Source organism: Rutidosis leptorrhynchoides, chromosome 11 (assembly GCF_046630445.1).
Source record: "Rutidosis leptorrhynchoides isolate AG116_Rl617_1_P2 chromosome 11, CSIRO_AGI_Rlap_v1, whole genome shotgun sequence".
Lineage (NCBI taxonomy): Eukaryota > Viridiplantae > Streptophyta > Magnoliopsida > Asterales > Asteraceae > Rutidosis > Rutidosis leptorrhynchoides.
The window spans coordinates 118521622-118549053 of record NC_092343.1 but is presented as its reverse complement, the minus strand read 5'-3'; positions in this window follow the sequence as shown (position 1 = coordinate 118549053).

The window sequence follows — 27432 nt, the reverse complement described above, 5'->3', positions numbered from 1 at the left end:
AACTACATTCTATGGTTGAATTATCGAAATTGAATATGCCCCTTTTTATTAAGTCTGGTAATCTAAGAATTAGGGAACAGACACCCTAATTGACGCGAATCCTAAAGATAGATCTATTGGGCTTAACAAACCCCATCCAAAGTACCGGATGCTTTAGTACTTCGAAATTTATATCATATCCGAAGGGTGTCCCGGAATGATGGGGATATTCTTATATATGCATCTTGTTAATGTCGGTTACCAGGTGTTCACCATATGAATGATTTTTATCTCTATGTATGGGATGTGTATTGAAATATGAAATCTTGTGGTCTATTATTATGATTTGATATATATATATATAGGTTAAACCTATAACTCACCAACATTTTTTTGACGTTTTAAGCATGTTTATTCTCAGGTGATTATTAAGAGCTTCCGCTGTCGCATACTTAAATAAGGACAAGATTTGGAGTCCATGCTTGTATGATATTGTGTAAAAACTGCATTCAAGAAACTTATTTTGTTGTAACATATTTGTATTGTAAACCATTATGTAATGGTCGTGTGTAAACAGGATATTTTAGATTATCATTATTTGATAATCTACGTAAAGCTTTTTAAACCTTTATTGATGAAATAAAGGTTATGGTTTGTTTTAAAATGAATGCAGTCTTTGAAAAACGTCTCATATAGAGGTCAAAACCTCGCAACGAAATCAATTAATATGGAACGTTTTTAATCAATAAGAACGGGACATTTCAGTTGGTATCCGAGCGTTGGTCTTAGAGAACCAGAAAATTTGCATTAGTGTGTCTTATCGAGTTTGTTAGGATGCATTAGTGAGTCTGGACTTCGACCGTGTTTTCTTTAAAAATGATTGCTTAACATTTTTGTTGGAAATTATATATTTTTAACATATGAATATTATGTGATATATTAATCTCTTAACGTGTTTGATATTATGTGATAGATGTCTACCTCTAAAACAAGTCCCATTGACTCACCTAATAATAATGAAGAGTCAAATGTAAATTGGAATGATTTGTGGACTGATTCACAAGTTCCCGAAGAGGAACCGGAAGAAGAGTCGGAACCGGAAAAGGAATCGGAACCGGAAGAAGAATCTGAACCGGATGAAGAAATTGAACCGGTGGGGGAAATAATAAAACGGTTAAGTAAAAGAAAATCCTCAACCAACCGACCAAGGTTAATTATGGTCAATGGTGTTTCCGCCAAGGAAGTAAAATATTGGGAGGATTACCAATTCTCCGATGAATCGGATTCCGACGAGAATTCCGATGGTGTTATAGAAATTACCCCAACTGAATTTAAAAAGGCAAAAGAAAATAATAATGGAAAGGGTATAAAAATAGAGAAATCTAATTCCAACCCCGATGAACTTTATATGTATCGTCAACCCCCGAAGTCCTTAAGTTGTAACAATGACCCGGGAACCTCTAAACCACCAGGTTTTTCTAAACCAATGTGGAAAACGACGGCTCGTATTAGGGGAACATCATATATCCCTAGAAACTTGGCAAAACGAACCAAAACCGAAGAAGAAGAAACGAGCGAGTCGGAATAAGATAGTTGTATTCGTGTGGTGTAATATATGTAATATAGTGTGCTTATGCTTTATGATATATGTAAAAATTGCTTGTATTAATAAGTATTTTTTTTATGAATCTAACTCTTGTCTATTTTACAGTTTAAAAACACAAAATGGATTGACAACCCAATATTTTAAGAGACCTACCCGGAGACATGATTGCTTAAAAATCTTGTCAAGAGTCGGTTAGAATTCCTCGGCACAACTATTTAAGGCGAGATCAGTTTGTAAGACATTCGAAGAACGTTCCAAGAATGTCTTGGTTTATAAGAGACTTTCGTTTGAAAGATGGGGGATATCACATTGGGAAACCCATAAGTTACGATGTGTTTACTTTGACGCATATATTGCGGGGAACCCAAATGCTATTTTACGCAATGGGTTAAGAAATTATTTTGACTTAATATATCCGAATATTGGACTTCGTGATTTAGAAAAAGCGGCTAACATACAACATAAAGAAGCATGTTATGCTTACGGATTAGTAATGTTCTCTTCTCACCAAAGTGAGAACAAGAACATCGGGCTACAACTATTAAACAAAACGTTTTCACAAGTGACGAAGTCGGTAATTAGGGTAAGAAATGAGGTTTTTAGATTGTTACGGGACTGTTGGACATTACGTAACCCTCGTCCCTTTGACGACGTTACAACACGCTGTCTTATCAACTGCCATAACGGTTATGTTCCACAAGACCAAGGATGGGAAGTAATCCTAGTAAAACCAGAATGCATGACTTGTTTCTGGACGTATGAATTATGTGTCTTTATTGCCTTTGCTGAACGACTTGTGTACTAGCTAGAATTATCTTCACAACCATCTTGTATCAAATTTATTGTGTGCTATATTTCATGCTATATGTAAAATAAGCGGTATTGTAAGTTTGTAAAATATTGTGTAAAAGTTTGAACGCGAAATATTATTATAATCAGTTTTTCATATAGAATTGTAGTAGTTGAATTGTATATTAGCTACTAAGTATGAACTTAACGGGTAGGTACTACCCGAATTTAAACTTATAAAACGCTAATATGAAGAAAAAGCTTTTATAAATGAGTTCATATTATGCTACAAAATACTATTAACTACTCTTAATATTCTGTATGATTAACTTGTTCCATTTGACTATTTTGAAGGAAATGGCACCGACTACTCGACACACCGTGAATATGAATGAAGAGGAATTCCGTACTTTTCTAGCTTCAAACATAGCCGCAGTACAGGCTGCGCTACATACCAACAATAACCTTGGATCTGGTAGTATAGGAAATCGTGTAGGATGCACCTACAAAGAATTCACTGCCTGCAAACCTTTGGAATTTGATGGAACCGAAGGACTGATCGGATTGAAACGGTGGACCGAGAAGGTCGAATCGGTGTTTGCCATAAGTAAGTGTACTGAAGAGGATAAAGTGAAGTACGCTACGCATACCTTCACAGGTTCTGCGTTAACATGGTGGAATACCTATCTAGAGCAAGTGGGACAAGACGATGCGTACGCACTACCGTGGTCAGCATTCAAGCACTTGATGAACGAGAAGTACCGTCCCAGAACCGAGGTCAATAAGCTCAAGACAGAACTTAGAGGGTTACGAACCCAAGGATTTGATATTACCACGTACGAAAGACGATTCACAGAATTGTGCCTATTGTGTCCAGGAGCATTCGAAGATGAGGAAGAGAAGATCGACGCGTTTGTGAAAGGATTACCGGAAAGAATCCAAGAAGATATAAGTTCACACGAGCCCGCCTCCATACAACAGGCATGTAGAATGGCTCACAAACTAGTGAACCAGATTGAAGAAAGAATTAAAGAACAGACTGCTGAAGAGGCCAATGTGAAGCAAGTCAAAAGAAAGTGGGAGGAAAACGGTGATAAGAATCACCAATACAACAACAGCAATTACAACAATAATCGCAACAATTATCCCAACAATCGCAACATCAATCGCAACTACAACAAACGGCCCAACAACAACAACAACAACAACAACAGCAACTACAACAATCATCCCAACAACAATAATAACCGCAACAACAACAACAATCAGAAGCAGCTATGCCAAAGGTGTGAAAAGTATCACTCGGGGTTCTGCACCAAATTTTGCAACAAGTGTAAAAGAAATGGTCATAGCGCGGCAAAGTGTGAGGTCTACGGACCAGGGGTTAATAGAACGAAAGGAACAAATGGTGTCGGAACGAGTAATGGCGGAGCAAGTAGTGTCGGAGAAAGTTATGCCAATGTAGTTTGTTATAAATGTGGAAAACCGGGCCACATTATTAGAAATAGCCCGAACCAGGAGAACACGAATGGACAAGACCGCGGAATAGTTTTCAATATTAATGCGGCAGAGGCACAGGAAGACCCGAAGCTTGTTACGGGTACGTTTCTTATTGACAATAAATCTGCTTACGTTTTATTTGATTCGGGTGCGGATAGAAGCTATATGAGTAGAGATTTTTGTGCTAAATTAAATTGTCCATTGACGCCTTTGGATAGTAAATTTTTACTCGAATTAGCAAATGGTAAATTAATTTCAGCAGATAATATATGTCAGAATCGAGAAATTAAACTGGTTAGCGAAACATTTAAGATTGATTTGATACCAGTAGAGTTAGGGAGTTTTGATGTGATAATTGGTATGGACTGGTTGAAAGAAGTGAAAGCAGAGATCGTTTGTTACAAAAATGCAATTCGCATTATACGAGAAAAAGGAAAACCCTTAATGGTGTACGGAGAAAAGGGCAACACGAAGCTACATCTTATTAGTAATTTGAAGGCACAAAAACTAATAAGAAAAGGTTGCTATGCTGTTCTAGCACACATCGAGAAAGTACAAACTGAAGAAAAGAGCATCAATGATGTTCCCGTCGCAAAAGAATTTCCCGATGTATTTCCGAAAGAATTACCGGGATTACCCCCACATCGATCCGCTGAATTTCAAATAGATCTTGTACCAGGAGCTGCACCAATAGCTCGTGTTCCTTACAGACTCGCACCCAGCGAGATGAAAGAATTGCAAAGCCAATTACAAGAACTTTTAGAGCGTGGTTTCATTCGACCAAGCACATCACCGTGGGGAGCTCATGTTTTGTTTGTCAAGAAGAAAGATGGTACATTCAGGTTGTGTATCGACTACCGAGAGTTGAACAAACTTACCATCAAGAACCTCTACCCACTACCGAGAATCGACGACTTATTTGATCAACTACAAGGCTCGTCTTTTATTCAAAGATTGACTTACGTTCCGGGTATCATCAAATGCGGGTGAAAGAAGATGATATTCCAAAGACTGCTTTCAGAACACGTTACGGTCATTACGAGTTTATGGTCATGCCGTTTGGTTTAACTAATGCACCAGCTGTGTTCATGGACCTTATGAACCGAGTGTGTGGACCATACCTTGACAAGTTTGTCATTGTTTTCATTGATGACATACTTATTTACTTAAAAGAATGACCAAGAACACGGTGAACATTTGAGAAAGGTGTTAGAAGTATTGAGGAAGGAAGAATTGTACGCTAAGTTTTCAAAGTGTGCATTTTGGTTGGAAGAAGTTCAATTCCTCGGTCACATAGTGAACAAAGAAGGTATTAAGGTGGATCCGACAAAGATAGAAACTGTTGAAAAGTGGGAAACCCTGAAAACTCCGAAACACATACGCCAGTTTTTAGGACTAGCTGGTTACTACAGAAGGTTCATCCAAGACTTTTCCAGAATAGCAAAACCCTTGACTGCATTAATGCATAAAGGGAAGAAATTTGAATGGAATGATGAACAAGAGAAAGCGTTTAAGTTATTGAAGAAAAAGCTAACTACGGCACCGATATTGTCATTGCCTGAAGGGAATGATGATTTTGTAATTTATTGTGACGCATCAAAGCAAGGTCTCGGTTGTGTATTAATGCAAAGAACGAAGGTGATTGCTTATGCGTCTAGACAATTGAAGATTCACGAACAAAATTATACGACGCATGATTTGGAATTAGGCGCGGTTGTTTTTGCATTAAAGACTTGGAGGCACTACTTATATGGGGTCAAAAGTATTATATATACCGACCACAAAAGTCTTCAACTCATATTTAATCAGAAACAACTGAATATGAGGCAGCGTAGCTGGATTGAATTGTTGAATGATTACGACTTTGAGATTCGTTACCACCCGGGGAAGGCAAATGTGGTAGCCGATGCCTTGAGCAGGAAGGACAGAGAACCCATTCGAGTAAAATCTATGAATATAATGATTAATAATAACCTTACTACTCAAATAAAGGAGGTGCAACAAGGAGTTTTAAAAGAGGGAAATTTAAAGGATGAAATACCCAAAGGATCGGAGAAGCATCTTAATATTAGGGAAGACGGAACCCGGTATAGGGCTGAAAGGATTTGGGTACCAAAATTTGGAAATATGAGAGAAATGGTACTTAGAGAAGCTCATAAAACCAGATACTCAATACATCCTGGAACGGGGAAGATGTACAAGGATCTCAAGAAACATTTTTGGTGGCCGGGTATGAAAGCCGATGTTGCTAAATACGTAGGAGAATGTTTGACATGTTCTAAGGGCAAAGCTGAACATCAGAAACTATCAGGTCTACTTCAACAACCCGAAATCCCGGAATGGAAATGGGAAAACATTACCATGGATTTCATCACTAAATTGCCAAGGACTGCAAGTGGTTTTGATACTATTTGGGTAATAGTTGATCGTCTCACCAAATCAGCACATTTCCTGCCAATAAGAGAAGATGACAAGATGGAGAAGTTAGCACGACTGTATTTGAAGGAAGTCGTCTCCAGACATGGAATACCAATCTCTATTATCTCTGATAGGGATGGCAGATTTATTTCAAGATTCTGGCAGACATTACAGCAAGCATTAGGAACTCGTCTAGACATGAGTACTGCCTATCATCCACAAACTGATGGGCAGAGCGAAAGGACGATACAAACGCTTGAAGACATGCTACGAGCATGTGTTATTGATTTCGGAAACAGTTGGGATCGACATCTACCGTTAGCAGAATTTTCCTACAACAACAGCTACCATTCAAGCATTGAGATGGCACCGTTTGAAGCACTTTATGGTAAAAAGTGCAGGTCTCCGATTTGTTGGAGTGAAGTGGGGGATAGACAGATTACGGGTCCGGAGATAATACAAGAAACTACCGAGAAGATCATCCAAATTCAACAACGGTTGAAAACCGCCCAAAGTCGACAAAAGAGCTACGCTGACATTAAAAGAAAAGATATAGAATTTGAAATTGGAGAGATGGTCATGCTTAATGTTGCACCTTGGAAAGGCGTTGTTCGATTTGGTAAACGAGGGAAATTAAATCCAAGGTATATTGGACCATTCTAGATTATTGATCGTGTCGGACCAGTAGCTTACCGACTTGAGTTACCTCAACAACTCGCGGCTGTACATAACACTTTACACGTCTCGAATTTGAAAAAATGTTTTGCTAAAGAAGATCTCACTATTCCGTTAGATGAAATCCAAATCAACGAAAAACTCCAATTCATCGAAGAACCCGTTGAAATAATGGATCGTGAGGTTAAAAGACTTAAGCAAAACAAGATACCAATTGTTAAGGTTCGATGGAATGCTCGTAGAGGACCCGAGTTCACCTGGGAGCGTGAAGATCAGATGAAGAAGAAATACCCGCATTTATTTCCGGAAGATACGTCAACACCTCCAACTGCTTAAATTTCGGGACGAAATTTATTTAACGGGTAGGTACTGTAGTGACCCGAACTTTTCCATGTTTATATATATTAATTGAGATTGATATTTACATGATTAAATGTTTCCAACATGTTAAGCAATCAAACTTATTAAGACTTGATTAATTGAAATATGTTTCATATAGACAATTGACCACCCAAGTTGACCGGTGATTCACGAACGTTAAAACTTGTAAAAACTATATGATGACATATATATGGATATATATATAGTTAACATGATACTATGATAAGTAAATATATCATTAAGTATATTAACAATGAACTACATATGTAAAAACAAGACTACTAACTTAAAGATTTTTAAACGAGACATATATGTAACGATTATCGTTGTAAAGACATTTAATGTATATATATCATATTAAGAGATATTAATACATGATAATATCATGATAATATAATAATTTAAAATCTCATTTGATATTATAAACATTGGGTTAACAACATTTAACAAGATCGTTAACCTAAAGGTTTCAAAACAACACTTACATGTAACGACTAACGATGACTTAACGACTCAGTTAAAATGTATATACATGTAGTGTTTTAATATGTATTTATACACTTTTGAAAGACTTCAATACACTTATCAAAATACTTCTACTTAACAAAAATGCTTACAATTACATCCTCGTTCAGTTTCATCAACAATTCTACTCGTATGCACCCGTATTCGTACTCGTACAATACACAGCTTTTAGATGTATGTACTATTGGTATATGCACTCCAATGATCAGATCTTAGCAGCCCATGTGAGTCACCTAACACATGTGGGAACCATCATTTGGCAACTAGCATGAAATATCTCATAAAATTACAAAAATATGAGTAATCATTCATGACTTATTTACATGAAAACAAAATTACATATCCTTTATATCTAATCCATACACCAACGACCAAAAACACCTACAAACACTTTCATTCTTCAATTTTCTTCATCTAATTGATCTCTCTCAAGTTCTATCTTCAAGTTCTAAGTGTTCTTCATATATTCTACAAGTTCTAGTTACATAAAATCAAGAATACTTTCAAGTTTGCTAGCTCACTTCCAATCTTGTAAGGTGATCATCCAACCTCAAGAAATCTTTGTTTCTTATAGTAGGTTATCATTCTAATACAAGGTAATAATCATATTCAAACTTTGGTTCAATTTCTATAACTATAACAATCTTATTTCAAGTGATGATCTTACTTGAACTTGTTTTCGTGTCATGATTCTGCTTCAAGAACTTCGAGCCATCCAAGGATCCGTTGAAGCTAGATCCATTTTTCTCTTTTCCAGTAGGTTTATCCAAGGAACTTAAGGTAGTAATGATGTTCATAACATCATTCAATTCATATATATAAAGCTATCTTATTCGAAGGTTTAAACTTGTAATCACTAGAACATAGTTTAGTTAATTCTAAACTTGTTCGCAAACAAAAGTTAATCCTTCTAACTTGACTTTTAAAATCAACTAAACACATGTTCTATATCTATATGATATGCTAACTTAATGATTTAAAACCTGGAAACACGAAAAACACCGTAAAACCGGATTTACGCCGTCGTAGTAACACCGCGGGCTGTTTTGGGTTAGTTAATTAAAAACTATGATAAACTTTGATTTAAAAGTTATTATTCTGAGAAAATGATTTTTATTATGAACATGAAACTATATCCAAAAATTATGGTTAAACTCAAAGTGGAAGTATGTTTTCTAAAATGGTCATCTAGACGTCGTTCTTTCGACTGAAATGACTACCTTTACAAAAATGACTTGTAACTTATTTTTCCGACTATAAACCTATACTTTTTCTGTTTAGATTCATAAAATAGAGTTCAATATGAAACCATAGCAATTTGATTCAATCAAAACGGATTTAAAATGAAGAAGTTATGGGTAAAACAAGATTGGATAATTTTTCTCATTTTAGCTACGTGAAAATTGGTAACAAATCTATACCAACCATAACTTAATCAACTTGTATTGTATATTATGTAATCTTGAGATACCATAGACACGTATACAATGTTTCGACCTATCATGTCGACACATCTATATATATTTCGGAACAACCATAGACACTCTATATGTGAATGTTGGAGTTAGCTATACAGGGTTGAGGTTGATTCCAAAATATATATAGTTTGAGTTGTGATCAATACTGAGATACGTATACACTGGGTCGTGGATTGATTCAAGATAATATTTATCGATTTATTTCTGTACATCTAACTGTGGACAACTAGTTGTAGGTTACTAACGAGGACAGCTGACTTAATAAACTTAAAACATCAAAATATATTAAAAGTGTTGTAAATATATTTTAAACATACTTTGATATATATGTATATATTGTTATAGGTTCGTGAATCAACAGTGGCCAAGTCTTACTTCCCGACGAAGTAAAAATCTGTGAAAGTGAGTTATAGTCCCACTTTTAAAATCTAATATTTTTGGGATGAGAATACATGCAGGTTTTATAAATGATTTACAAAATAGACACAAGTACGTGAAACTACATTCTATGGTTGAATTATCGAAATCGAATATGCCCCTTTTTATTAAGTCTGGTAATCTAAGAATTAGGGAACAGACACCCTAATTGACGCGAATCCTAAAGATAGATCTATTGGGCTTAATAAACCCCATCCAAAGTACCGGATGCTTTAGTACTTCGAAATTTATATCATATCCGAAGGGTGTCCCGGAATGATGGGGATATTCTTATATATGCATCTTGTTAATGTCGGTTACCAGGTGTTCACCATATGAATGATTTTTATCTCTATGTATGGGATGTGTATTGAAATATGAAATCTTGTGGTCTATTATTATGATTTGATATATATATATAGGTTAAACCTATAACTCACCAACATTTTTGTTGACGTTTTAAGCATGTTTATTCTCAGGTGATTATTAAGAGCTTCCGCTGTCGCATACTTAAATAAGGACAAGATTTGGAGTCCATGCTTGTATGATATTGTGTAAAAACTGCATTCAAGAAACTTATTTTGTTGTAACATATTTGTATTGTAAACCATTATGTAATGGTCGTGTGTAAACAGGATATTTTAGATTATCATTATTTGATAATCTACGTAAAGCTTTTTAAACCTTTATTGATGAAATAAAGGTTATGGTTTGTTTTAAAATGAATGCAGTCTTTGAAAAACGTCTCATATAGAGGTCAAAACCTCGCAACGAAATCAATTAATATGGAACGTTTTTAATCAAAAAGAACGGGACATTTCACTCTATATGCAGTAATGTTGGAGTTAGCTATACAGGGTTGAGGTTGATTCCAAAAATATATATAGTTTGAGTTGTGATCTAGCCTGAGACATGTATACACTGGGTCGTGGATTGATTCAAGATAATATATATCGATTTATTTCTGTACATCTAATTATGGACAACTAGTTGTAGGTTACTAACAAGGACAGCTGACTAAATACACTCAAATCTTTAAAACATAATAAAAATGGTTGTAATTATATTTTGATCATACTTTGATATATATATATATATATTTGTATAGGTTCGTGAATCGATCCGTGGCCAAGTCTTATTTCTGAGGAAGGAAATATCTGTAAAGTGAGTTATAGTCCCACTTTTAAAATCTAATATTTTTGGGATGAGAATACATGCAGGTTTTATAAATGATTTACAAAATAGACACAAGTACGTGAAACTACATTCTATGATTGAATTATCGAAATCGAATATGCCCCTTTTTATTAAGTCTGGTAATCTAAGAATTAGGGAACAGACACCCTAATTGACGCGAATCCTAAGATAGATCTATTGGGCCTAACAAACCCCATCCAAAGTACCGGATGCTTTAGTACTTTGAAATTTATATCATATCCGAAAGGTGTCCCGAAATGATGGAGATATTCTTATATATGCATCTTGTTAATGTCGGTTACCAGGTGTTCACCATATGAATGATTTTTATCTCTATGTATGGGATGTGTATTGAAATATGAAATCTTGTGGTCTATTGTTACAATTTGGTATATATAGGTTAAACCTATAACTCACCAACATTTTTGTTGACGTTTAAAGCATGTTTATTCTCAGGTGAATATTAAGAGTTTCTGCTGTTGCATACTAAAATAAGGACAAGATTTGGAGTCCATGTTTGTATGATATTATGTAAAAACTGCATTCAAGAAATATATGTCAATGTAATATATTTCTATTGTAAACCATTATGTAATGGTCGTGTGTACACAGTATATTTTAGATTATCATTATTTGATAATCTACGTAATGTTTTTAAAACCTTTATTGATAAAATAAAGGTTTTGGTTGTTTTAAAAATGAATGCAGTCTTTGAAAAACGTCTCATATAGAGGTCAAAACCTCGCAACGAAATCAATTAATATGAAACGTTTATAATCAATATGAACGGGACATTTCAGTTGGTATCAGAGCGTTGGTCTTAGAGAACCAGAAAATTACATTAGCGTGTCTTACTGAGTTTGTTAGGATGCATTAGTGAGTCTGGACTTCGACCGTGTTTTTCTTCAAAAACGATTGCTTAACATTTTTTTTGTTGGAAACTATATATTATTAACATGTAAATATTATGTGATATATTAATCTCTTAACGTGTTTGATATTGTGTGATAGATGTCTACCTCTAGTACAAATCCCATTGATTCACCTAATAATAATAAAGAGTCGAATATATTTTGGGAAGATTCACAAATTCCCGAAGAGGAACCGGAAGAGGAGGAACCGGAAGAAGAGGAACCGGAAGAGGATGAATCGAAAAAGGAGGAACCAGAAGAAGAAGAGGTTCTGGAGGAAGAAATATTGATACCTATAGTAAATCGATTAAATAAAAGAAAATCCTCAACCAACGAACCAAAGTTAATAATGGTCAATGGTGTTTCCGCCGAAGAAGCAAAATATTGGGAAGATTACCAATTTTTCGATGAATCGGATCCCGATGAGGATTTCGATGATGTTATAGAAATTACCCCGACCCAATTTAATGAGGCAAAAGAAAATAATAAGGGAAAAGGCATCAAAATAGAGAAATCTGATTCCGACCCCGGTGAACTTTATATGTACCGTCAACACCCGTATTTTCAATATCGTGACAATAACCCGGGAACCTCTAAACCACCAGGTTTTTTTTAAACCAATGTGGAAAACGACGACTCGTATTAGAGGAACATCATATATCCCTAAAATATTAGGGAAAAAAACCAAGTCCGAAGAAGAAGAAACCAGTGATTCAGATTAGAGGGGTGTGAGCATGTTGTGTAATAAATGTATTGTAGTGTGCTTGTACTTTTATGTTCTATGTAAAAATTACTTGTATTGTTTGCTATTACGAATCTAATCCTTGTCTATTTTACAGTATAAAAACAAAATGGACGTTAAGGGTAGACAACCGAATATTTTAGAAGACCTATCAGAGGATATGATTGAGGAAATCTTGTCTAGAGTCGGTCAGAATTCATCAGCACATTTAGTTATGGCGAAATTAACTTGTCAAACATTTGAAAGACTTTCCAGAATAACCTTAGTTTATAAAAGGCTTTCCTTTGATAGGTGGGGTATATCACATTGGAGAGACTTTAAGTTACGCCGTGTTTTCTTTAAAGCGTTAAATGCGGGGAACCCAAATGCAATTTTACGCTACGAGTTAAGAACCTATTTTGACTTAACATATCCCAACATAGGATGTCGTGAATTAGAAAGAGCTTCTAACATGCAACATAAAGAAGCATGTTATGCTTACGGGTTAGTGATGTTCACTTCTTACCAAAGTGAGAAAAAGAACATCGGATTGCAGCTTTTAAATAAAACTTCCACAAGTGACGGATTCAGTAGTTGGGGTGAGAAACAAGGTTTTTAGATTATTACAGGGCTGTTGGACATTATGAAACCCTCATCCTTTTGATGACATTACAACATGCTGCCTAGCTAATGGTCATAACGGTTATTTTCCACAAGACCAAGGATGGGAAGTCGTCTTAGTAAAACCAGAATGCATGACTTGTTTCTGGACTTATGAATTACGTGTATTTATTTCCTTTGCTGAACAACTTGTGTATTAACTAGATTTATCTTCAAAACTGTCATGTATCATAGTGTACTATATTTCATGTTATATGTAATATAGCGAAGTTGTAAGTTTGAAGAATATTTGTATGTGATATATTATTATAATCAGTTTTTCATATGGAATTGTAGTAGTTGAATTGTATATTAGCTACTAAGTATGAACTTAACGGGTAGGTAGTACCCGAATTTAAACTTATAAAACGCTAATATGAAGAAAAAACTTTTATAAATGAGTTCATATTATGCTACGAGATACTATTGACTACTCTTAATATTCTGTATGATTAAATTGTTTCATTTGACTATTTTGAAGGAAATGACACCGACTACTCGACACACCTTGAATATGAGCGAAGAGGAATTTCGTGCCTTTCTTGCTTCAAACATAGCCGCAGTACAGGCCGCGCTACATACCAACAATAACTCTGAATCTAGCAATATAGCTAATGGTGCAAGAAATCGTGTAGGATGCTCCTACAAGAAATTCACTTCCTGCAAACCTTCAGAATTTGATGGGACCGAAGGACCAATCGGATTGAAACGGTGGACTGAGAAAGTTGAATCGGTGTTTGCCATAAGTAAGTGTACTGAAGGAGACAAAGTGAAGTACGTTACGCATACCTTCACAGGTATTGCGTTAACATGGTGGAATACCTATCTAGAGCAAGTGGGACAAGATGCTGCTTACGCGCTACCGTGGTCACATTCAAGCACTTGATGAACGAGAAGTACCGTCCCAGAACCGAGGTCAATAAGCTCAAGTCAGAACTTAGAGGGTTACGAACACAGGGATTCGATATTACTTTGTACGAAATACGATTCACAGAATTGTGCCTATTGTGTCCGAGAGCGTTCGAAGATGAGGAAGATAAGATCGACGCGTTTGTGAAAGGGTTACCAGAGAGAATCCAAGAAGATATAAGTTCACACGAGCATGCCTCCATACAAAAGGCATGTAGAATGGCTCACAAACTAGTGAACCAGATTGAGGGAAGAATTAAAGAACAGGCGGCAGAAGAGGCCAACATGAAGCTAGTCAAAAGAAAGTGGGAGGAAAATGGTGATAAGAGTCACCAAAACAACAACAACTATCCCAACAATCGCAACATCAATCGCAACTACAACAAACGGCACAACAACAACAACAACAACTACAACAATCATCTCAACAACAATAACAACCGCAACAACAACAACAATCAGAAGCAGATATGCCAAAGGTGTGAAAAGTACCACTCGGGGTTTTGTACCAAATTTTGCAACAAGTGTAAAAGAAATGGTCATAGCGCGGTGAAGTGTGAGGTCTACGGACCAGGGGTTAACAGAACGAAAGGAACAAATGGTGTCGGAATGAGTAATGGCAGAGCAAGTAGTGTCGGAGCAAGTTATGTGTGACGACCCGGAAATTTCCGACCAAATTTAAACTTAACCTTTATATGTTTCCGACACGATAACTAGAATTTGTAATGTTGAATCTCAAAAAGTTTGGAACTACATTCATGTAATCAATTACCCTTTGACCGTGTTCAACGATTCACGAACAATTATGTGTATATAGATATGTATATATAATATATAATATTAACTGAAAACATTAACAAAGTATTAGATATATGATACTTTACATGAACGTATTTGTTTCGATATATTTATCGACAGAATTAAGAGATAATATCAAATGATTGAATTATCAGATATATTATGATATGATTACGGGCCTATGTTATGAGGTCCACTGTGATTTAAGAAATCTATTCTTTTGGACAACATTCGGACAATGGTAAAGTGATTTATAAGTAAGAACAAATGTGTCAATTAACGGGAACTAGACAAGGGTTAGTGGAAATTCCTGTTTAATTTCCAAGGCATGTTTTATAATATTTTTCTCGTGACCTTGATAAGATAACTATGTTAACTTTCATCTTATTTAATATGAAAATAAGAACGTGGAGTGTAAATAACTTAGATGTTGGATATCAACAAGTTAATTAACTCGACATTTTTCATTAAGATAATTTCATACGTTTATTTAACCTTTAGACTTTATCCCATGCTTCACCAACAGACTATAATTTAAAAACTTGAAACCTATTATGAATATATATAATTCTACTTTTCTAAAATATTTTATGATATAACGATTTCCATTATTTTAACCTTTTAACAAAATAATTCTTAAATATATTTAGTTTTGGAAAACAAAATTATCATATTTATTTGATTTAGTTTCAAAAGTACAAAAAAAAATAAAAAAACGTTTTCAGTTTAAAAAGAACTTTATTATTAAAACGTATATATCTTTTATAAATATCTAGAACCACTTTTGACAACTCATTACTTAACAAGTATGATAAAGATAACGATATTTATATTTTATTTTATTAAATATATATAACAATTTAAATTAATATTATATATATTTATACGCGTATTATACGTACATAGTTTTATACTATTACTATACTTTAACTTTACCTTTACTTTACTTTTACTTTACTTTAACTTTAATAATTCATACTTTAATAATTCACTTTAATAATCCATACTTTAATAATTCACTTTAATAATTCATACTTTAATAATTCACTTTAATAATTCATACTTTAATAATTCACTTTAATAATTCATACTTTAATAATTTACTTTAATAATTCATACTTTAATAATTCACTTTAATAATTCATACTTTAATAATTTAAAAATCTATTATAAATAGAATTAAATAGGTTTCATTATTTCATAGAAACTTGAAAATATATTTCTCTAAACTCTCTCAATCGAATTACATATATATATTTACTTAATATTATTTCAAGATATTATTAGTATACATAAAATACTACGACGGAGTTATATTCAGACGATTTCAAAATAAGTTTTCAAACGGGATAGAGCTAAGGAAATTATGGGTTATAGCTATGGAGGTTATGGGTATTGATCGAGGGTATTGCTCGTGGGGTTAACCTAACGTTTATCATTTTCGTTGCGTCTACGTACTTTCCTGCAATATTGAATCACAATATTGATACGTTCGTGAATCCGAGACAAACCCTGCACTTGTTCAGTGCCGTCATATACATAATTGCTACGAAATACAGTATTGTGAGTTTCATTTGCTCCCTTTTTAATTGCTTTTGCAATATATATTTTTGAACTGAGAATACATGCGCTGTTTTATAAATGTTTTACGAAATAGGCACAAGTACTAAAACAAATTCTACGTGGGTTTAAACCAAAAATATACCCTTAGCTTGGTAACATTAAACTACTTGTCTATGTACGGTAGGCGCGAATCCTAAAGATAGATCTATTGGGCCTGACAAACCCCATCCTGACTATGGGATGCTTTAGTACTTCGAAGTTATATTAAACACACCTGATCTGGTGTACTTCAGAGGGTAAAACATGAACGTTAAGGCTTGTTACTGGGTGCCTACAACTTATAGAATAATTTTAAACACTTGCGAGTGTACGGATATTTATGGAAACTGAAATCTTGTGGTCTATTACTATTACGGAAATGATTGATTATGATAAACTAATGAACTCACTAACCTTTTGGTTGACACTTTAAAGCATGTTTATTCTCAGGTATTAAAGAAATCTTCCGCTGCGCATTAGCTCATTTTAAGGATATTACCTGGAGTCATTCATGACATACTTTGAAAGACGTTGCATTCGAGTCGTTGAGTTCATCAAGATTAATATTAAGTCAATTATAGTTGGATGTAATATGAAATGGTATACATGCCGTCAATTTTTGATGTAAAGAAAGTTTGTCTTTTAAAAACGAATGCAATGTTTGTAAAATGTATCATATAGAGGTCAAATACCTCGCAATGTAATCAACTATTGTGAATCGTTTATAATGTATATGAACGGGTCCTTTCATTATGCCAATGTAGTTTGTTATAAATGTGGAAAACCGGGCTACATTATTAGAAATTGCCCGAACCAGGAGAACACGAATGGACAAGGCCGCGGAAGAGTTTTCAATATTAATGCGGCAAAGGCACAGGAAGACCCGGAGCTTGTTACGGGTACGTTTCTTATTGACAATAAATCTGCTTACGTTTTATATGATTCGGGTGCGGATAGAAGCTATATGAGTAAAGATTTTTGTGCTAAATTAAGTTGTCCATTGACGCCGTTGGATAGTAAATTTTTACTCGAATTAGCAAACGGTAAATTAATTTCAGCAGATAATATATGTCGGAATCGAGAAATTAAACTGGTTAGCGAAACATTTAAGATTGACTTGATACCAGTAGAGTTAGGGAGTTTTGATGTGATAATCGGTATGGACTGGTTGAAAGAAGTGAAAGCAGAGATAGTTTATTACAAAAATGCAATTCGCATTATACGAGAAAAATTAAAACCCTTAAAGGTGTACGGAGAAAAGGGTAACACGAAGCTACATCTTATTAGTAATTTGAAAGCACAAAAACTAATAAGAAAAGGTTGCTATGCTGTTCTAGCACACGTCGAGAAAGTATAAACTGAAGAAAAGAGCATCAATGATGTTCCCGTCGCAAAAGAATTTCCCGATGTATTTCCGAAAGAATTACCGAGACTACCTCCACATCGATATGTTGAATTTCAAATAGATCTTGTACCAGGAGCTGCACCAATAGCTCGTGCTCCTTACAGACTCGCACCAGTGATATGAAAGAACTGCTAAGCCAACTCCAAGAACTATTAGAATGTGGTTTCATTCGACCAAGCACATCACCATGGGGAGCTCCTGTTTTGTTTGTCAAGAAGAAGGATGGTACATTTAGGTTGTGTATTGACTACAGAGAGTTGAACAAACTTACCATCAAAAACTGTTATCCACTGCCGAGAATTGACGACTTATTTGATCAACTACAAGGCTCGTCGGTTAATTCAAAAATCGATTTACGTTCTGGATATCATCAAATGCGAGTAAAGGAGGATGATATTCGAAAAACTACTTTTAGGACGCGTTATGGTCATTACGAGTTTATGATTATGCCGTTTGGATTGACTAATGCACCAACTGTGTTCATGGACCTTATGAACCGAATGTGTGGGCCATATCTTGACAAGTTTGTCATTGTTTGTGCTAGAAGTATTGAGGAAAGAAAAACTGTACGCTAAGTTTTCAAAGTGTGCATTTTGGTTGGAAGAAGTTAAATTCCTCGGTCACATAGTGAACAAAGAAGGTATCCAGGTGGACCCGGCAAAGATCGAAACCGTTGAAAAGTGGGAAACCCTGAAAACTCCGAAACACATACGCCAGTTTTGAGGACTAGCTGGTTACTACAGAAGGTTCATCCAAGACTTTTCCAGAATAGCAAAACCCTTGACTGCATTAACGCATAAGGGGAAGAAATTTGAATGGAAAGATGAACAAGAGAAAGCATTTTAATTGTTAAAGAAAAATTTAACTACGGCACCTATATTGTCATTACCTGAAGGGAATGATGATTTTGTGATATATTGTGACGCCTAAAAGTAAGGTCTCGGTTGTGTATTAATGCAACGAACGAAAGTAATTGTTTATGTGTCTAGACAATTGAAGATTCACGAACAGAATTATACGACGCATGATTTGGAATTAGGCGCGGTTTTTTTTGCATTAAAGACTTGGAGGCACAATTTATATGGGGTCAAAAGTATTATATATACCGACCACAAAAGTCTTCAACACATATTTAATCAGAAACAACTGAATATGAGGCAGTGTAGGTGGATTGAATTGTTGAATGATTACAACTTTGAGATTCGTTACCACCCGGGGAAGGCAAATGTGGTAGCCGACGCCTTGAGCATAAAGGACAGAGAACCCATTCGAGTAAAATCTATGAATATAATGATTCACAATAACCTTACTACTCAAATAAAGGAGGCGCAACAAGGAGTTTTAAAAGAAGGAAATTTAAAGGATGAAATACCCAAAGGATCGGAGAAGCATCTTAATATTCGGGAAGACGGAACCCGGTATAGGGCTGAAAGAATTTGGGTACCAAAATTTGGAGATATGAGAGAAATGGTACTTAGAGAAGCTCATAAAACTAGATACTCAATACATCCTGGAACGGGGAAGATGTACAAGGATCTTAAGAAACATTTTTGGTGGCCAGGTATGAAAGCCGATGTTGCTAAATACGTAGGGGAATGTTTGACGTGTTCTAAGGTCAAAGCGGAGCATCAGAAACTATCAGGTCTACTTCAATAACCCGAAATCCCGGAATGGAAATTGGAAAACATTACCATGGATTTCATCACTAAATTGCCAAGGACTGCAAGTGGTTTTGATACAATTTGGGTAATAGTTGATCGTATCACCAAATCAGCACACTTCCTGTCAATAAGAGAAGATGACAAGATGGAGAAGTTAGCACGACTTTATTTGAAGGAAGTCGTCTTCAGACATGGAATAACAATCTCTATTATCTCTGATAGGGATGGCAGATTTATTTCAAGATTCTGGCAGACATTACAGCAAGCATTAGGAACTCGTCTAGACATGAGTACTGCCTATCATCCACAAACTGATGGGTAGAGTGAAAGGACGATACAAACGCTTGAAGACATGCTACGAGCATGTGTTATTGATTTCAAAAATAGTTGGGATCGACATCTACCGTTAGCAGAATTTTCCTACAACAACAATTATCATTCTAGTATTAAGATGGCGCCGTTTGAGATACTTTATGGTAGAATGTGCAGGTCTCTGATTTGTTGGAATGAAGTGGGGGATAGACAGATTACGGGTCCGGAGATAATGCAAGAAACTACCGAGAAAATCATCCAAATTCAACAACGATTGAAAACCGCCCAGAGTCGACAAAAGAGCTACGCGGACAGTAAAAGAAAAGATATAGAGTTTGAAATTAGAGAAATGGTCATGCTTAAGGTTTCACCTTGGAAAGGCGTTGTTCGATTTGGTAAACGGGGGAAACTAAATCCAAGGTACATTGGACCATTCAAGATTATAGATCGTGTCGGACCAGTAGCTTACCGACTTGAGTTACCTCAACAACTCGCGGCTGTACATAACACTTTCCACGTCTCGAATTTGAAGAAATTTTTTTCTAAAGAAGATCTCACTATTCCGTTAGATGAAATCCAAATCAATGAAAAACTTCAATTCATTGAAGAACCCGTCGAAATAATGTATCGTGAGGTTAAGAGACTTAAGCAAAACAAGATACCGATTGTTAAGGTTCGATGGAATGCTCGTAGAGGACCCGAGTTCACCTGGGAGTGTGAAGATCAGATGAAGAAGAAATAGCCGCATCTATTTCCAGAAGATTCGTCAACACCTTCAACTGCTTAAAATTTCGGGATGAAATTTATTTAACGGGTAGGTACTGTAGTGACCCGAACTTTTCCATGTTTATATATATTAAATGAAATTGTTTTTACGTGATTAAATGTTTCCAACATGTTAAGAAATCAAACTTGTTAAGACTTGATTAAATGAAATAAGTTTCATATAGACAATTGATCACCCAAGTTGACCGGCGATTCACGAACGTTACAAAATTGTAAAAACTACATGTTGTGGTATATATATAGACATATATATATGGTTGACATAAGATTATGATAAGTAAGTATCTCACTAAGTATATTAACAATGTGTGATATACATAAGAAATGAGATTACTAAGTTAAGAAACTCGAAATGATATATATAACGAGTATCGTTATGATAACTTCTACTAAATACATATGTATCACATTAAGATATTGATACACTATATTTAACATGATAAAATGATATTTAAATATATCATTAAGTGTATTAACAATGAACTACATATGTAAAAACAAGACTACTAACTCAAGAATTACGAAACGAGACTTATATGTAACGATTATCGTTGTAACGACATTTAAATGTATATATATCATATTAAGATATATTAATATATCATAATATCATGATAATATAATAATTTAACATCTCATTAGATATAATAAACATTGGGTTAACAACATTTAACAAGATTGTTAACTTAAATGTTTCAAATCAACATTTACATGTAACGACTAACGATGACTTAACGACTCAGTTAAAATGTATATACATGTAGTGTTTTAATATGTATTCATACACTTTTGAAAGACTTCAAGACACATATCAAAGTACTTCTACTTAACAAAAATGCTTACAATTACATCCTCGTTCAATTTCATCAACAATTCTACTCGTATGTACCCGTATTCGTACTCGTACAATACACAACTTTTAGATGTATGTACTATTGGTAAATACACTCCAATGATCAGCTCTTAGCAGCCCATGTGAGTCACCTAACACATTTGGGAACCATCATTTGGCAACTTGCATGAAATATCTCATAAAATTACAAAAATATTAGTAATCATTCATGACTTATTTACATGAAAACAAAATTACATATCCTTTATATCTAATCCATATACCAACGACCAAAAACACCTAAAAACACTTTCATTCTTCAATTTTCTTCATCTAATTGATCTCTCTCAAGTTCCACCTTCAAGTTCTAAGTGTTCTTCATAAATTCCATAAGTATAGTTTCATAAAAATCAAGAATACTTCCAAGTTTGCAAGTCTACTTCCAAGCTTTCTAATCCATTCCAAGTAATCATCTAAGATCAAGGAACCTTTGTTATTTATAGTAGGTTATCTTTCTAATTCAAGATAATATTCATATTCAAACTTTGATTCAATTTCTACAACTATAACAATCTTATTTCGAATGAAAATCTTACTTGAACTTGTTTTCGTGTCATGATTCTGCTTCAAGAACTTACAAGCCATCCAAGGATCCTTTGAAGCTAGATCTATTTTTCTCATTTCTAGTAGCTTTATCCAGAAAACTTGAGGTAGTAATGATGTTCATAACATCATTCGATTCATACATATAAAGCTATCGTATTCGAAGGTTTAAACTTGTAATCACTAGAACATAGTTTAGTTAATTCTAAACTTGTTCACAAACAAAAGTTAATCCTTCTAACTTGACTTTTAAAATCAAATAAACACATGTTCTGTATCTATATGATATGCTAACTTAATGATTTAAAATCGGAAAACACGAAAAACACCGTAAAACCGGATATACTCCGTTGTAGTAACACCGTGGGTTGTTTTGGGTTAGTTAATTAAAAACTATGATAAACTTTGATTTAAAAGTTGTTCGTCTGGGAAAATGATTTTTCTTATGAACATGAAACTATATCCAAAAATCATGGTTACACTTAAAGTTGAAGTATGTTTTCCAAAATGGTCATCTAGACGTCGTTCTTTCGACTAAAATGACTACCTTTACAAAAACGACTTGTAACCTGTAATTCCGACTATAAACTTATACTTTTTCTGTATAGATTCATAAACTTAAGTTCAATATGAAACCATAGCAATTGGATTCACTCAAAACGGATTTAAAATGAAGAAGTTATGGGTAAAACAAGATTGATTATTTTTGCTTATTGTAGCTACGTAAAAATTGGTAACAAATCTATATTAATCATATCCTAGCTAACTTATATTATATTATACATGTATTCTAATATATTCTGTAATCTTGGGATACCATAGACACGTATGCAAATTTTTTGACATATCATATCGACCCATTTATATATATTATTTGGAACAACCATAGACACTCTATATGCAGTAATGTTGGAGTTAGCTATACAAGGTTGAGGTTGATTCCAAAAATATATATAGTTTGAGTTGTGATCTAGCCTGAGACGTGTATACACTGGGTCGTGGATTGATTCAAGATAATATATATCGATTTATTTCTGTACATCTAATTATGGACAACTAGTTGTAGGTTACTAACAAGGACAGCTGACTTAATACACTCAAATCTTTAAAACATAATAAAAATGGTTGTAATTATATTTTGATCATACTTTGATATATATGTACATATTTGTATAGGTTCGTGAATCGATCCGTGGCCAAGTCTTATTTCCGAGGAAGGAAATATCTGGAAAGTGAGTTATAGTCCCACTTTTAAAATTTAATATTTTTGGGATGAGAATACATGCAGGTTTTATAAATGATTTACAAAATAGACACAAGTACTTGAAACTACATTCTATGGTTGAATTATCGAAATCGAATATGCCCCTTTTTATTAAGTCTGGTAATCTAAGAATTAGGGAACAGACACCCTAATTGACGCGAAATTTTAATTATGCATATTAGAATATCCCCATCATTCCGGGATCCTCCTTCGGACATGATATAAATTTCAAAGTACTAAAGCATCCGGTACTTTGGATGGGGCTTGTTGGGCCCGATAGATCTATCTTTAGGATTCGCATCAATTAGGGTGTCTGTTCCATAATTCTTAGATTACCAGACTAAAAGGGGCATATTCGATTTCGATCATTCAACCATATAATGTAGTTTCGATTACTTGTGTCTATTTCGTAAAACATTTATAAAAATTGCGCATGTATTCTCAGCCCAAAAATATAAAGGGTAAAAAGGTAAATGAAACTCACCGTACTGTATTTTGTAGTAAAAAATACATATGACTATATTGAGATATGTGTATGGTTGTGTATTAATGTAACGAACGAAGGTGATTGCTTATGCGTCTAGACAATTGAAGATTCACGAACAAAATTATACGACGCATGATTTGGAATTAGGCGCGGTTGTTTTTGCATTAAATACTTGGAGGCACTACTTATATGGGGTCAAAAGTATTATATATACCGACCACAAAAGTCTTCAACACATATTTAATCAGAAAAAACTAAATATGAGGCAGCGTAGGTGGATTGAATTGTTGAATGATTACGACTTTGAGATTTGTTACCACCCGGGGAAGGCGAATGTGGTAGCCGACGCTTTGAGTAGAAAGGACAGAGAACCTATACGGGTAAAAGCTATGAATATAATTATTCGTAGTAACCTTACTACTCAAATAAAGGAGGCGCAACAGGGGGTTGTAAAAGAAGGAAAGTTGAAGAATGAGATACCCAAAGAATCAGAGAAACGTATTAATATTCGGGAAGACGGAACCCGATATAGGTCTGATAGAATTTGGGTATCAAGGTTTGGAGATGTGAGAGAAATGGTACTTAAAGAAGCACATAAAACCAGATATTCAATACATCCGGAGCGGGGAAGATGTATAAAGAACTCAAGAAACACTTTTGGTGGTCGGGTATGAAAGTCGATATTGCTAAATATGTAGGAGAATGTTTGACGTGTTCTAAGGTCAAAGCTGAACATCAGAAACCATCAGGTCTACTAGAACAACCTGAAATCCCGAAATGGAAATGGGAAAACATTACCATGGATTTCATTACTAAATTTCCAAGGACTGCAAGTGGTTATGATACTATTTGGGTAATAATTGATCGTCCCACCAAGTCAGCACACTTCCTGCCAATGAGAGAAGATGACAAAATGGAGAAGTTGGAGCGATTGTATTTGAAGGAGGTTGTCTCTAGACATGGAATACCCGTCTCTATTATCTCTGATAGGGATGGTAGATTTGTTTCAAGGTTCTGGCAGACATTGCAACAAGCATTGGGGACTCGTCTAGACATGAGTACTGCCTATCATCCACAAACTGATGGGCAGAGCGAAAGGACGGTACAAATGCTTGAAGACATGCTACGAGCATGTGTTATTGATTTCGGAAATAGTTGGGATCGACACCTACCGTTAGCAAAATTTTCCTACAACAACAGTTATCATTCTAGTATTGAGATGGCGCCGTTTGAGGCACTTTATGGTAGAAAGTGCAGGTCTCCAATTTTTTGGAATGAAGTGGGGGATAGACAGATTACAGGTCCGGAGATAATACAAGAAACTACCGAGAAAATTATACAAATTCAACAACGATTGAAAACTGTCCAGAGTCGACAAAAGAGCTACCCGGACAGTAAAATAAAAGATATAGAGTTTGAAATTGGAGAAATGGTCATGCTTAAGTTTTCACCTTAGAAAGGCGTTGTTCGATTTGGTAAACTGGGGAAACTAAATCCAAGGTACATTGGACCATTCAAGATTATAGATCGTGTCAGACCAGTAGCTTACCAACTGGAGCTACCTCAACAACTCGCGGCTGTATATAACACTTTCCAGGTCTCGAATTTGAAGAAATGTTTTGCTAAAGAAGATCTCACTATTCCGTTGGACGAAATCCAAATCAATGAAAAACTTCAGTTCATTGAAGAACCCGTCGAAATAATGGATCGTGAGGTTAAGAGACTTAAGCAAAACAAGATACTGATTGTTAAGGTTCGATGGAATGCTCGTAGAGGACCCGAGTTCACCTGGGAATGAGAAGATCAGATGAAGAAGAAATACCCGCATTTATTTCCAGAAAATACGTCAACACCTCCAACTGCTTAAAATTTCGGGATGAAATTTATTTAACGGGTAGGTACTTTAGTGACCCGAACTTTTCCATGTTTATATATATATATATATATATATATATATATATATATATATATATATATTAAATGAAATTGTTATTTATATGATTAAGTGTTTCCAACATGTTAAGCAATCAAACTTGTTAAGACTTGATTAATTGAAATAGGTTTCATATAGTCAATTGACCACCCAAGTTGACCGGTGATTCACGAACGTTAAAACTTGTAAAAACTATATGATGACATATATATGGTTATATATATAGTTAACATGATATTATGATAAGTAAACATATCATTAAGTATATTAACAATGAACTACATATGTAAAAACAAGACTACTAACTTAATGATTTCGAAACGAGACATATATGTAACGATTATCGTTGTAACGACATTTAACTGTATATATATCATACTAAGATATATTATATATCATAATATTATGATAATGTAACAATTTAACATCTCATTTGATATAATAAACAATGGGTTAACAACATTTAACAAGATCGTTAACCTAAAGGTTTCAAAACAAAATTTACATGTAACGACTAACGATGACTTAACAACTCAGTTAAAATGTATATACATGTAGTGTTTTAATATGTATTCATACACTTTTTAAAGACTTCAATACACTTATCAAAATACTTCTACTTAACAAAAATGCTTACAATTACATCCTCGTTCAATTTCATCAACAATTCTACTCGTATGCACCCGTATTCGTACTCGTACAATACACAGCTTTTAGATGTATGTACTATTGGTATATACACTCCAATGATCAGCTCTTAGCAGCCCATTTGAGTCACCTAACACATGTGGGAACCATTATTTGGCAACTAGCATGAAATATCTCATAAAATTACAAAAATATGAGTAATCATTCATGACTTATTTACATGAAAACAAAATTTCATATCCTTTATATCTAATTCATATACCAACGACTAAAAACACCTACAAACACTTTCATTCTTCAATTTTATTCATCTAATTAATCTCTCTCAAGTTCCATCTTCAAGTTCTAAGTGTTCTTCATAAATTCCATAAGTATAGTTTCATAAAAATCAAGAATACTTCCAAGTTTGCAAGTCTACTTCCAAGCTTTCTAATCCATTCCAAGTAATCATCTAAGATCAAGTAACCTTTGTTATTTACAGTAGGTTATCTTTCTAATTTAAGGTAATATTCATATTCAAACTTTGACTCAATTTCTACAACTATAACAATCTTATTTCGAGTGAAAATCTTACTTGAACTGTTTTCGTGTCATGATTTTTCTTCAAGAACTTTCAAGCCATCCAAGGATCCTTTGAAGCTAGATCCATTTTTCTCATTTCCAGTAGTTTTATCCTGAAAACTTGAGGTAGTAATGATGTTCATAACATCATTCGATTCATACATATAAAGCTATCTTATTCGAAGGTTTAAACTTGTAATCACTAGAACATAGTTTAGTTAATTCTAAACTTGTTCGCAAAAAAAAGTTAATCCTTCTAACTTGACTTTTAAAATCAACGAAACACATGTTCTATATCTATATGATATGCTAACTTAATGATTTAAAACCTGAAAACACGATGAACATCATAAAATCGGATATACGCTGTCGTA